We start from the raw sequence: 13,811 nt of genomic DNA on the forward strand, positions 1-13,811 counted from the left end.
GTGATATATATAATAAAATGCTTGAAAATTATCACTTTTGATGACAATTTGTCAGGCGGACAGCCATTTTTTTTGTCTTTTGGGGTATGTTGAGGGTGATATTTGACAGCAAAAAGGCAGCAATCCCCATAATCTTTTTCTGCTAGTTTCCCCTATGTGTCAGGATACACCATGCAAAATTGTAGGGTTATATGGCCATTTATGTAGCTGCAGTACCTTAATATTCACAATTACATCATTCCGCCAAAAGCTTTTCCCAAAAAGGGTGTTTTTTGGACCCTGAGACCAAACGGGGCCAAGTTGGGGGTGATTGTTATCAACTTGTGATGGCCCAAGGTATAAGATAATAGGAAATAATAGTGAAAAAAAGGTAGCAAAAAACATCCTGAGGAGTGGACCTGGTTCCTGGCCTAGATGAGGTCTTGTATGTTCCTGCCCTGAATACCAACAGTCATCCTCATCCAGCCTCCCGTCCTCTCATCAATGTAATTGAAGAAGGCTACCAGTGGTTAGAGAGAGTCAGAAACATTGTCGTGAAAGAAAACCTTGAAGCCGGTGAATGGATCTCATGGGCTGCATATTATGCCAGCATCACAGAGGCTACTTCACCTCCCCCATCCAAATCATACATGTTGTGTTTGGCATGCGTTTTTTGATAGAAAATTGCATACTTCACCTCCAATTGTCATGGTAAGGACAACATTATTGTTTTTTAGTCTTGGAACCTATTTTTTTTGGACTCCTTGACCTCAAAAATGTACACGTTGATACCAAATTTGTCATTATAGATATAACAGAAGCAAAGATATGGGCCTCTCAAGTATGGTTGGCGGCCATTTTTAAAAAATGTGCGTATATAAGATACAAAATGTGATCTCACTTGTGTCTTAGGATAAATTTATTTCTATGGCCCTAAGGTACTTCCATACCAAAGGGGACCTTTGCATCATGACTTGAAGACAAAAGTCACTCCCTACAATTACAGTGTTTGGTGTAGGCTCCGCTGAAGTAGTTTGGGGGGGAAAAAATCACGCGAAGAAGAACAGCCGCATCCCGAGGATGGATGAACATGAGAGAGATGCCATTGGAGACTATGTATGTAATGTATAATGTAATACAGAGATTATGTATTTATTTATGTTAATATCTGCGCAATTAATGTGTATTTAGCCTGCCTCTGCCATCAAGCAGATTGTTCTAAACAAAACAAAAAAAGAAATGTAATCGAAAATGTAAAAAACTTAATTGATCATACACAATAAACAGTTAAACAGTTTAATAAAAAAAAATACAGAAATGTAATCGATAAAAAAAAATAATAATAATAATAAAAAAAAAAACCCTCCTTGATCAAACACAATAAACAGTTTAAAAATCCAAAAATACAGTCAGGTCATAAATTACAGTTTATTCAATAAGAGAGATGAGAAAACCCTCCAACTATCAATAAGTGAAGGTAACACCTACCATATCATGAGCCAGCACCACTTATATTTCTAAGGAAATGACTTGATTGGATTCTATTTTAAGTATGGCCATTGTATAAATTGCCCCACCCAGAACCAATCATACATCAAACATTAGACAATTTGTCCCTCAGGTTTCTGTCTTAGGGTCACTACTGTTCCCATTCGAAAGGGAACTCGCACTGCGTCAGGACGCTATGGGGAACGCCCCTGTGTGAACCAGTGTCTGAAATGCTTATCTAATCACGGCAATCCTATTGGCCGGCAATAGGTGATCACTAATACGACCCGGAAGTATATAAGGGGAGCCTGGAGAACATGTCAACAGCTTTTTCATCTTCATGGACTGTTTTGTTTGTACACTTCAACCTGAAAACTTCAAAAAGGTAATCATGGCTTGTGAAAAACGCATCAGGAAGTGTGTGCATGCGTGTCTAAAATATTGATACTTGATGACACACAACTTGTGTGTTTATTCTTTGGGCTCAGAGCATGCACGATCAGTTCCTGAGGGATCTGCTTGTGCCACTGTGAGTTTTTTTCCCTTGAGAAAACTCCACTCTCGTCTGCTCTCTTCTCGAGGGAAGAGGGACAGACATCTGTACCAGGCGATTCAGGTTCCGCTTGCGCTGAGACAGTGCAGAGACTGGAATCATGAGGTTTTTCAGAGGGAGCTCGCTGAGGAGGTTGAGAGAGTTGTTAATCTCTCAAGCCCTTCAGAGACTCGCAAGAGTGAGCTGCAGGATGAGGATGTGTTGTCACTAACATCCTCTGATCCAGCAGCGAGTGCTCTGCTGTGTATAAAAACAACCAGCCCAAGAGAGCAGGAGATGGCTGATGAGGGTGAAGAGGATATACAACCCAAACCCTCACAGCCACCCTGCACCGCGTATTTTAATCTGTTGAGTGTTATGGAACACACTTCAACAAGGCTTCTGCTGTCGTTGGAGCGTGTGAGGGAAGAGAACGCTCGTGACTGACTTGACGAATGTTTTTTTTCCAGCCATAAAGCTCCAGCTCTCATGAGCCTTCTATTCCTGCCGGATCTACACAATGAGATGAGTTCAGCGCGCATTCATCGCCATCAGCGAGCTATGCAGTCTCATGGCTGGAGAGGCATCGACACTAAGTGCTCCGGCCCTGGAAGTAAGTGTGCTCTTTTTGTGTTCTTAGGGAGATAGGCCTCCATTTTGTGAATGTTGTTTAGGCCATCGCTTTATGGGCAGCAGGTTGAGCTCTGTAGGTCTTCTTCTTTTACATGAGTTTTTAGTAAGGTTGAATAATAGGCCACTGTTCCCTGTTAGGAAGTATTAAGGGGGTGTTAAATATCGTTCTCTTACGAGAGTACTCTCGTGTTGCGTAAGCTAACTTACACTATAGGAAAATCCCTTTTCTCGAGAATACTGAAGCCAAAAAATTATCCTTAATATTTGCATTAATTTAAAACGCATTGCTGCACAGAGCAGACCTAGGCGAGACGGCTCGCGTGCCTATTGGTTGCTCTGCAGCAACTGCTGCAACCTATCAAGGGACTGCTCGTGCATATCACGTCCCGCCAGAAAGGGCATGGCTTATGTCTATATAAGCCCAGTCCAGATAGGGTGTTCTTTGATTTTTCATCTCTTCAGCGAAGTGTACACATCGCTGGATCTCTGGAAGAAGCCTGCGCCATCAAAGAGCTCTACAGCGGGACGAGCCATCTGCATCGCAGAACCAGAAGCCGGCCGTCTTCTCGCCGCTTCACCGCCGTTCCTGCTGCGCTATCCGGCGCCTATATCCTTTATTGATTGCTGTGTGTGTTCGCCCCGCGACACGCTCTTCTTCCTAAAAGAGCTGAGGCGTTGTTTCAAATGCCTCGATTTTCTAAATGCGGCTCTTGCCGGGCCACTCTCAGCGACAGGGACCGCCACATCCTGTGCGTTTCCTGTACCTCATTCACGGCCGGTCAGCGCCCCACCGCCCCCGCCCTGCAGCACGAGTCCGACGGGGACAATGCGGAAGAGGACAGCTGCTCTCTTGTCGCTTCAGAGAGCGAAGGGTGGTTGGGCTCCAATCCGGACCCCGCCCCTTCCTTGCAAGAGTTGAGCGGCGTGCGGGCTGAACTTCTCTGCCTCCTCATCAAGGCCGTGGAGGACCTCAGCCTCGATTGGTCGCTGCCCGAAGAACCCACGCCCAACAGACTCGACGGCTGTTTCCTGCCTGGTCGACGCTCGACACCTCACACAAGGCCTGCTCCCTTCCTGCCTGAATTGCATGAGGAGCTATCTAAGAGCTGGAAAGCGCCATTTTCTGCCAGGCTGCGGTCTACTGTCTCTTCGACGCTCTCTAATGTTGACGGCGCGAAAGACAAGGGCTACCTCCTCATTCCTCCAGTCGAGGAAGCGGTAGCCACACACCTGTGCCAGCCATCCGCGGGGTGGCAGTCCAAGCCCGCTTTACCCTCCAAAGCCTGCCAGACTACTTCGACTCTGATCGATCGCGCCTACGCCGCCGCCGGTCAGGCCACTTCAGCGCTACACTCCATGGCCGTGCTTCAAATTTACCAAGCTAACCTTCTCCGCACTATGGATGAGGTGGGCCCGAATCCTGAGAATTTTACGGACATCAGAAGCGCCACGGACTTAGCTCAAGTTTGCTGCACAGGTCATCGGGAGAAACATGTCGTCTCTCACCGTCACCGAGAGACACTTGTGGTTAACTCTGTCCGACATGAAGGAATCTGACAGAGCCACTTTCCTCGACGCGCCCGTGACTCTGTCCGGTTTCTTCGGCCAGGCAGTGAAAGGCTTCGCTGAGCGCTACTCTGAGGTGCAGAAAACATCGCAAGCCATGCAACATTTTATCCCCAGACGTTCCAGTTCCGCAACAGGTCGCTCAAAAAAGCAGCCGCCTAACCGGAACACAGCACCACCGCCGCCTCCGCCGCCAGCTTCACAGCGCCGTCAACCAAGGGATTCTCAGCAGCGCTCGCGCTCTTCAAGCCGCCACAGGCCACCTCCCCCCCGGGGACCCAGGCCCAAGATAGCACTGAATCCTGAGCCCCCAACGTCTTCCTGACCACCCTGAGAAGACTAAGATGGTCGAGTCCCGCTGCGGCCGGACCGCCATCAAAAACAGCTCGCTTTGCTCTCATAGTTCCCTTCAACAGAGGTGACTGGAGAAGTGTATTTTACAGCCAACGAGTCCATTACACAACCTGCTCGCCTGTACCCAAAGGCCGTTTTCACGGCCACCCAAATAAATCTTAAAAAGAGCAGTATATCTGTCTGTCCGGCTCACACCGAAGGTGTTATAAATGTAGGAAATGTGCCCACTTCCCAGTGTTCACCCCTACACACAAGCACAGCCCGTTTAATGATACACACTCATTCACGGCCCACACTAATAAAACCGGCTCACGCCGAGTGTGTTTTCAATGTAGGAAATGTGCCCACGGTTCAGTGCTCACCCCTACCCATAACACTGGTCGCTTGGTGACACACTCTCACTCAGAGCCCCCATCTATAAACACAAAAAGTGTTCTATGTGTAAAAAGTGTGCGCGCCCCTCAGAGCTAGCGCTCACTGACAAACACTGTACGCTATGTGTCACACACAGCGACCAGAGCCCACATGCCATTCTTCCCCTAGCTTTAAGTGTAAAAGCATGGGAAATGATCCCGGGCGTGTCAGAATGGGTGCTGAACACTATAAAGCGAGGCTATTCGCTGCAGTTCGCTCGCAGACGCTTTCGAGACAGGGTCGGAACTACGGTGAAAGTCGAAGTAGCACATCTACTTCGTACCGAAATAGCGAATCTGCTGAAAAAGGGGGCTATAGAAACCGTCCCTCCGATACAGAGCGAGTCGGGTTTATACAGCCGGTATTTCCTTGTACCCAAAAAGGATGGTGGTCTCAGACCCATCCTAGATCTCAGGCGCTTGAACAGAGCCCTTATGCAGAGATCGTTCAAAATGCTCACGACCAGACAGATCCTCGCGCAAATTCGCCCGAGGGACTGGTTTATCTCAGTGGATCTGAAGGATGCCTATTTTCAGATTCAGATAACTCCCCATCACAGGCCTTTCTTGTGATTCGCCTTCGAGGGCCAGACCTATCAGTACACCGTCCAGCCGTTCGGTCTATCTTTAGCACCTCGTACATTCACGAAGTGCATGGACGTGGCGCTCGCCCCCCTGAGACAACGGGGGATGTGAATACTGAACTATTTGGACGACTGGCTAATTCTAGCGCAGTCAGAGGACGAGCTGATAACACACAAGGCTTTATTACTCAGCCATTTACAAGACAATTGGACCAAGAGCTCGATGTCTCCCAGCCAGAAAATTTCCTTTCTGGGAACAGACCTAGACTCTGTGTCAATGACAGCGTGGCTTACGTCACAGCGTGCGCTGCAAATACAGTGCTCAGCAGCGTCATTCAAGGTCAGCAGTATTCTTCCTCTCAAAAGCTTTCAGAGGATGCTGGGCCTTATGGCCTCGGCCTCGGCAGTGCTTCAGTTGGGCTTACTTTACATGTGCCCTCTCCAGCACTGGCTGAAGACGCGGTTTCCGCTTCGAGCATGGACATCCGGCCATATTCGCCTCAGGGTGACCCATAACTGCGTCACGGCGCTGGAACCCTGGAAGGTGGCAGACTGGTATCAGTCCGACGTGGATCTGGGAGCAGTCTCGAAACTGAAAGTAATCTCGACAGACGCATCCAACTCAGGTTGGGGTGCCCTCTACGAGGGCAGGCTGGTTTTTGGCTTGTGGGCAGCCCAAGAAGGGCGCTTACACATAAACTGTCTGGAGATGAAAGCGGTCGAGAATGCTTTGGAGCATTTTCTCCCCTTCTTAAAGGGTCACCTCCTCCTAGTCTGCACGGACAACATGGCTGTGGTGTCTTACATAAACCGCCAGGGCAGTCTCAGATCGCGGAGCCTCCACACACTGGCACAACGCCTCCTCGTGTGGTCTCAACACAACCTGCACTCGTTCAGAGCGGTGCATGTGCCGGGCTGTCTGAACGTGGGTCCAGACATGCTGTCCAGGGACAACGTTCCCCCAGGGGAGTGGTCCCTGCACCCCCAGGTAGTCCAGTTTCTATGGGACACCTTCGGCAGAGCGGAGATCGATCTCTTCGCATCGTCAGACAACGCGCACTGCCCAATATTTTTTACAAAAAACAGGGACGCGCTGGCCCACAACTGGCCCAGCCGCCCGCTCTATGCGTTCCCCCCGATCGCTCTGTTACCACAGGTGATCAAACGAATCAGGGAGAACAAATGCTCTGTGCTCCTCGTGGCTCCGCTCTGGAGGAACCATGTGTGGTTCCCGGAGCTGATGCAATTGACAAACACGACACCATGGCCGATTCCGGTGAGGAAGGATCTCCTCTCCCAGGCCAAGGGCGCGATTTGACACCCACGCCCGACCTCTGGGCCCTGAATGTGTGGGCCATCAACGGGTACACGCTGAACTCCCAGTAGGAGTACTAAACACCATTACACAGGCTAGAGCGCCCTCGACTAGACGGCTCTACGCTTTTAAGTGGTCAGTGTTTTCCAGCTGGTGCTCAGCTCAAAACCTAGATCCACAACGCTGCGAGGTTACGGAGATTCTCTCCTTCCTACAAGAGCTTTTGGACGAGGGCAGGTCCCCCTCCACGCTCAAAGTGTACGTTGCAGCCATAGCTGCGTTTACGAAACCACTGTATGGCCAGTCACTGGGAAGGGACGATCTCATTATTTGCTTCCTTATGGTGCGTTCACACCGGACGCGTTTAGCGCGTCAGGCGCGAGTCATTTCAATGTTAAGTCAATGCAAAGACGCGTTACGCGCGTAAAAAATTCCTGCGGCGCGTATGAGGCGTTTAGCGCGGTGCGGTAGACGCGAATTCGCCTCATTCGCGCGTCAAGTTCGCGCGAATGACGCGAATTGAGCGTCTGGCGCGTTAAGCGCGTTACGCGCGAATGATTTTATTAGTGCTATTTGTGCATTTGTGCACAGGTTTCATTTTTGAAGGCTGCAGCTCCATTTATTATCAAAACAAAAATAAATCACAGATTAGGTGCGGGCGAGGGTGAACCTCGCGCCGGGCTGTACAGCGCGGGCTCGTCAGGCAGCGACCACCACTCGAGGCCGAGGCTTATACGGCCTACGCTTTCCTCGTCAGCGTCCTCACCGTTAGGTCCACCAAACCTACCTCCTGGAGCAAATTGTGAAACCCCTGAAACCCTCCGGAGGGTTTGGTGGACCCGAGAACAGCGACGATGTCCACTACGCTGCTGTTTCTGCTCTCCAGAGCATATACGAGCGGTGACTCTCTCGATTAATGCTAATGCTAATGCTCGATAAACATCTAAAAAAAGATGGCCGCCAACAGGTTTCGAAACTTTCGCCTCTGACGCGCGTGATGCGCGTAAATTTCGATTCAAACTTTTGATTTTACGCGCGTCAATTTCGCTCTTGACACGCGAATGCACACAAAGTGGTCAAGCGTATAACTAGACGCGGCAGGCGCGAATTTGACGCGCTGTTCGCGTCCGGTGTGAACGCACAGTTAGAGGGGCTAGGAGATTAAACCCTCCTTGACCCCCCTTGGTTCCTGTCTGGGACCTTTCCACGGTCCTGGACGCCATGAAGGGTGACCCCTTCGAACCATTTCAGTCTGTGGATATGCGGTATCTCTCTTTTAAAACCGCTTTTCTGGTGGCTCTCGCCTCAGTCAAGCGAGTGGGTGACCTGCACGCGCACTCTGTGAGCGCTGCGTGCATTGAGTTTGGGCCTAACGACTCTAAAGTCATTCTCAAATCAAGATACGGCTATGTCCCCAAAGTGCCTTCGTTGCCCTTTAGGCATCAGAGCCCATTCCACCAGAGGCATGGCCACTTCATGGGCCTGGTCCAGTGGGGTTTCACTCCAGGATATTTGTATGGTGGCAGGCTGGGCCTCTCCGTCCACATTTATAAGGTTTTACAAACTGGAAGTTCCGGCCCTACAGGCTAAACTGCTGTCAGTCTAAACATAATATCCACAGCTCTGTTCGAATCAGCTTCGTCCAGACTGCATAATATACTCGTACTTCCCATACAGAGTTAAAGCCGGCAGCTCAGGCTGACTTAGGTCCTTCCTGACTATGTTAATGCATTTCATCTGTCCCTCTCGGCTCAGATGTCTATCTTGACTGACAAAACTGTATTAAAACCTTCTATCACACAGCTCAGGCTGACTGATGTCAACCCTGACTGTCATATTGTGCTAAGCACCCATTACTATTAAACATATATATTGTTATGTGATGTTTTTAGGCCCACTCTTTGTTGGCCTATATAATATATTACCCACTATCATGTGTACCCCGGGCACATGCCCTTGGGGCTATGTGTGGACGACCCTAGCACGCAAGGCGTTTTAAATTGGGTTCCCGTAGCGTAAGCTAGCTTATGGAACACGAGAGTACTCTCGTAAGAGAACGCTCTCGGTTACTAACGTAACCTCGGTTCTCTCTAGATGAGGGAACGAGTGTTGCGTAACCCTGCCGTGCTTGTGCTACGTTCTGGTTTTCGCTTCAGTATGAAAAACCAAAGAACACCCTATCTGGACTGGGCTTATATAGACATAAGCCACGCCCTTTCTGGCGGGACGTGACGTGCTAGGGCACCCGCGCCCTCATTGGCGCTTACGTCACAAGCAGTCCCTCGATAGGTTGCAGCAGTTGCCGCAGAGCAACCAATAGGCGCGCGAGCTGTCTGGCCTAGGTCTGCTCTGTGCAGCAATGCGTTTTAAATGAATGCAAAAATTAAGGATCATTTTTTGGCTTCAGTATTCTTGAGAAAAGGGATTTTCCCGTAGCGTAAGCTAGCTTACGCAACACTCGTTCCCTCATCTAGAGAGAACCGAGGTTACATTAGTAACCGAGAGCGTTTTCATAGGATGGTGAAATTAGGGCCCTGAAGTTCCCATATTTAGGTAGGCTATGCATACCCTTCCCATAGGCCTCCTCTTATGTTAGAGTTGTCAGGCTTATATAACGGGTAGTGCCAATCTGTAGTAGTGAACAGGTTGGCTGTATGGAAAATTCTCTAGTGAGGCTACTGTTCATCCGAGCACCTAATAAACAGTTTTTGTGTGAGATGGCTTCCTCCCTATCGGGAGATATTCTACACCACTCTGTCAAGCTCCAGATAGAACTACAAAGTCAAGCAGTGGCCCTCTTCAGGCCACCTTGATAGCCACCTTATACTAGAGCAGCAGTTCTCCTCTCACTTTAAATAGTCGTTGAGATTATAGCTCTGAACTTCAGTCACTTTATATTTGTGTGTCGGCCCTCACGGAGCTGCCTCGATTTCTGGCTTAGGCCTAGCATCTAGGAAATTGGTGGCGGTTTGCTAAGCATTCTCGCCTCAAGCCTCTCATTATCTGAGTGTAGGTTCCTTAGAGCGAGAGCCCATCAGGATAATTTATTCCTGTAAATCTAGTTGTTCCTAGTACTGGCCTCCTCTTACTACAAGAGTCGTCTAGCCAAGGCCTGCCTTTTGCACTAGGCGTAAAAATGCTAGTGGTGTTACAGGGTAGATAGCAACATAGGTAGCAGGCTATCTTCAAAAAGCCTCCCAATGCAGATATCTCATGGGCATTGTCAGGCCTTTTCTCTCTAGAAAGTAAGAAGCAGTATGCTCAGACCTCCACCCTTTAGAGCTGAGTATTGTAGCTAGTTTATCCAGCTAGGCCTTAAAATTGAAAAATGATTTTTTTGCTGAGCTGAGCCCCTTGAATAAAATAATTCAAGTCATAAGGTTGAATGTCGTTGGCCGCTTATTGTGGCCTCCATTTCCCTGGGTTTAGTAGAGAATGTAAAATCTGTCTTGTGAAAAATACAAGATAATAGGCCTCGACCCTGATACAGGGTCATGCTGATAGTACTCCCCTTGTTAGGGTCTTTATTTAGAGTACTTTGCTACCCATAGCTCGTATATCACATCACCCTTCACCACCCAGGCTCAGGTAGAGACAGATTAGTTACTCCCTCCCACTTGGGATGGTTGAGTATGCTCCCTTAGAGTGAAGCACTGCCTGGGCTGACGCCCGTGACATTCGAAGCTGTAGTCCTTACAGTAGGCCTCCTCGATAGTCCGGTAGCGTAAGATTGTACTCCATCTTAAGCTACCGGACTATCGAGGAGGCCTACTGTAAGGCCTACAGCTTTGACTTTCACGGACGCTTTTTTTTCACCTTGCTTTAAAGGGTCGATAGCACTTTTGCTGAGTACACTGCCTGTTGGTAATGTGAAATAAGTATAACTAGGCCCACAGAGAAGTCTGTGAGAGCACCTGAGAGAATCTATCTGAAGATCATTCTGTATGAACACTTAGCTCCCTAAGTCTGGTTGGAAGGTCGAAGGACTCTCACGAGGCCTCCCTGTTAGATCAGCCCTAGAGCTGGAGGCTCTCCCCTATTAGGGTCCCTTTCAGAGTGCCCAGCCTCCACATGGCTTTGAATCACTGTGTAGATCCAGGATTGGGTAGAGTTGATCCCCTCATTTGCAAGGGTTAGAAAGTGCTATGCTGAGTTCTACTCTCCAGGATACCCGTCTCTATGATCCGGTCTGTGAGCGATCTCTGCCACTATCTGCAGTCCTCCCTATCGGATGCCTCCACAAGTGAGGCAAAATATGTTAAAGACTCTGTTTAGGAAACAGACAGGTTGTGGGCAAGACTAGGTCATTAAATTATGCCAGGTCAACCTCCCTGGTGGCATGTGGGATTGGCTTCATGTCCCCCTCAGAAAGTGACTGGACGGGATTCCTTTGGACCCCCTGGCCATATTCCCTTAAAGGAAGGGAATACTGTCACTGACAACCTGTATGTGACCCGAAAGGGGAGTGTTTTTGGCATTTCAGTGAAACTGACGTTTTTTTTTATTTTATTTTTGTCACAGCCATAATTTGGCATGCACTCCCCTCAGCATGGCAGCATGGTTAGATCGTTCCCCATAGCGTTCTAATGCAGTGCGAGTTCCCTTTTGAAAAGGAATGTCTCAGGTTACGACTGTAACCTATGTTCCCTGAGAACAGGGAACGAGACACTGTGTCTTTTCGCCATGCCTCTGGGATGCCTGCTGAACAGTCCCTTCAGACGATAAGTTGTTGACATGTTCTCCAGGCTCCCCTTATACATTTCCGAGTAGCACTAGTGATGATGTCATAGGCTGTCGCCGGCCAATAGGATTGCTGTGATTAGATAATTGTTTCAGACACTGGTTCACGCGGAGGCGTTCCCCATAGCGTTCTGACGCAGTGTCTCGTTCCCTGTTCTTAGGGAACATAGGTTACAGTCGTAACCTGAGACGTTTTCCACAGATATGCTATATGGAAAATGTTGACAAAAACAATTTTAAATGATTACATAATAAACTATTTTTATTAGAACATTTTTAGTATGCACAATTTAGTTAATTTTATTTATTTACAAGATAATTATTTAAATCTAACAGCTGTGACAGCCACATCCTAAATAAAGCCTTAGTTCTTATCTATTGTACAGGATTTGTACCCTCACTTAAGAAATAATAAAAAATAATTTTAATTATTCATTCATTCATTCATTCATTCATTCATTCATTCATTCATTTATCCTCAACATACCACGACAAGACATCCAAATAGCAGCCTCCGATCTTGAAACTTGAAACTACCAAAAGAAGCAACCAGAGACCGTCAGAAAGAGATAGTCACAAATTGTGAAGCTTTCCTATTCTGCATATAAGAATCACTGGTGCATGTCCCTGGAGCTCCTGATTAGGTTTACTCACTCACACGCCTGTCATCAATTACTCCTCTTTGACACATGGACCAGTCCACTTCATGGAGCTCACAGGGGGTTTTCAACACTAAGAATGGTATGGCCCAGTCAGACAAATGGAAAGAAAGGAAGATTCAAAGACCATAATATCCATCGTACATCCAACATTATTCTCCCTACATGCTTTTGATAATGTTGCAATGTAATGACCTCATGAGGGAAGATCCATAAAGCTGTCTGTCATTTGATTCCACTGCCTGAGCTCTGAGAGGAAGCAAAAACATGTGTGTCCTATTAGCCAGGGGACATTTATTGATGGCGCAAGCTGTCGTAGAACATGAATGCTAACAATCAGGAAACAAGGGCCTTCATGCAGCACAGTACTGATGAGCAAAAGTCTGCAATGAATCACATATGAAAATGGGGTAGAGGTGCTATGTTTTCTTGAGGAGAAAGAAAGAAAGAAAGAAAGAAAGAAAGAAAGAAAGAAAGAAAGAAAGAAAGAAAGAAAGAAAGAAAGAAAGAAAGAAAGAAAGAAAGAAAGAAAGAAAGAAAGAATATCTATCTATCTTTCCATAATACCACAGGATATTCTCCCTTTGTAAATCTATATTTTGCTCTCTTGTTTCAGTGTTGAATGACAATAAAGTAAACTTTGATCCTTAATAAATGTACAGTTTAAAATCATTATGTCTATGTAAAGTCCCCATAAAACACGAAAACCCAACATGTGTGTGTAATTCTTTCTTTTTTATTTTCTATTTTGTTACTATAGTGTCTTGCACACACAGTTTTTGGCCCATTTGTACCTTCCCTCCCTCCCTCCCTCCCTCCCTCCCTTTGTCTCCTTATTCTCTCATGTTCTGGAAACAGGATTGTAGAGCTGCAGCAGAGACCACAGACCCTTTCACCAGAGACATGACTGAATAATTCAGCCACTCTTTACTCTTCTCCTGCCTGCCACCCATTAAAACTGTTAGCCTCTTGAATGCACCCGCCACCCTGTTTTTTCATCCCATAGCGCTGTAAGACCTTCTCGCTTTGCTCCGGCATTTTAAAAAGCTGTGATGAGTGTGTATGTGTGTAGAGTAGCCGGTTGAGTGGCTCTCTGTCATGGCAGTAAATAAATAAATAAGCAGGTGTGTATAAATGTGTAAATAGGGCTGGCCACAAAGCTGACAACTGAGAGAGAGCCACCATGCTGCATCATGACAAGACGAGAGAGAAGTGTATCTCCAGGGTCCTGTCCACTCCATGTCTTTCACTCCTCTCTTTCTCGCTCTCTTTCTCAGGCGTGCCGTGACCAGACTCACTCACACTTACAGAACCTCTAGATTTTGATTAGGCTCAGTCCAGGGCTGGTCACACCACAGTTTTATGGTGTTAATTCAGAGGGCGCCCCAGAAAGGTTGATGAGCTATTTTACCACCACTTTCTGCCAATGTTACTGTTTCTACCTCTGTTTCTACCTCTACTTCTTAAATTCTGTTTTTCCATTTTTCCTTCACTGATTGGGTTTTTTTTTTTTTTTTTTTTTTTTTTTTTTGCTTTAGATAATGTTTT

At 47.4% G+C, this 13,811-nt stretch overlaps 1 protein-coding gene across 3 annotated transcripts in view; it reads right to left on the reverse strand.

Annotated features, from left to right (window-relative positions):
* The window catches only part of bnc2 (basonuclin zinc finger protein 2), a 400,727-nt gene that overhangs the window by 277,562 nt on the left and 109,354 nt on the right, over window positions 1-13,811 (reverse strand). The window lies entirely within an intron of this gene.

This window comes from Scardinius erythrophthalmus (assembly GCF_964197995.2).
Source record: "Scardinius erythrophthalmus genome assembly, contig: HAP1_SCAFFOLD_52, whole genome shotgun sequence".
Taxonomy (NCBI): domain Eukaryota; kingdom Metazoa; phylum Chordata; class Actinopteri; order Cypriniformes; family Leuciscidae; genus Scardinius; species Scardinius erythrophthalmus.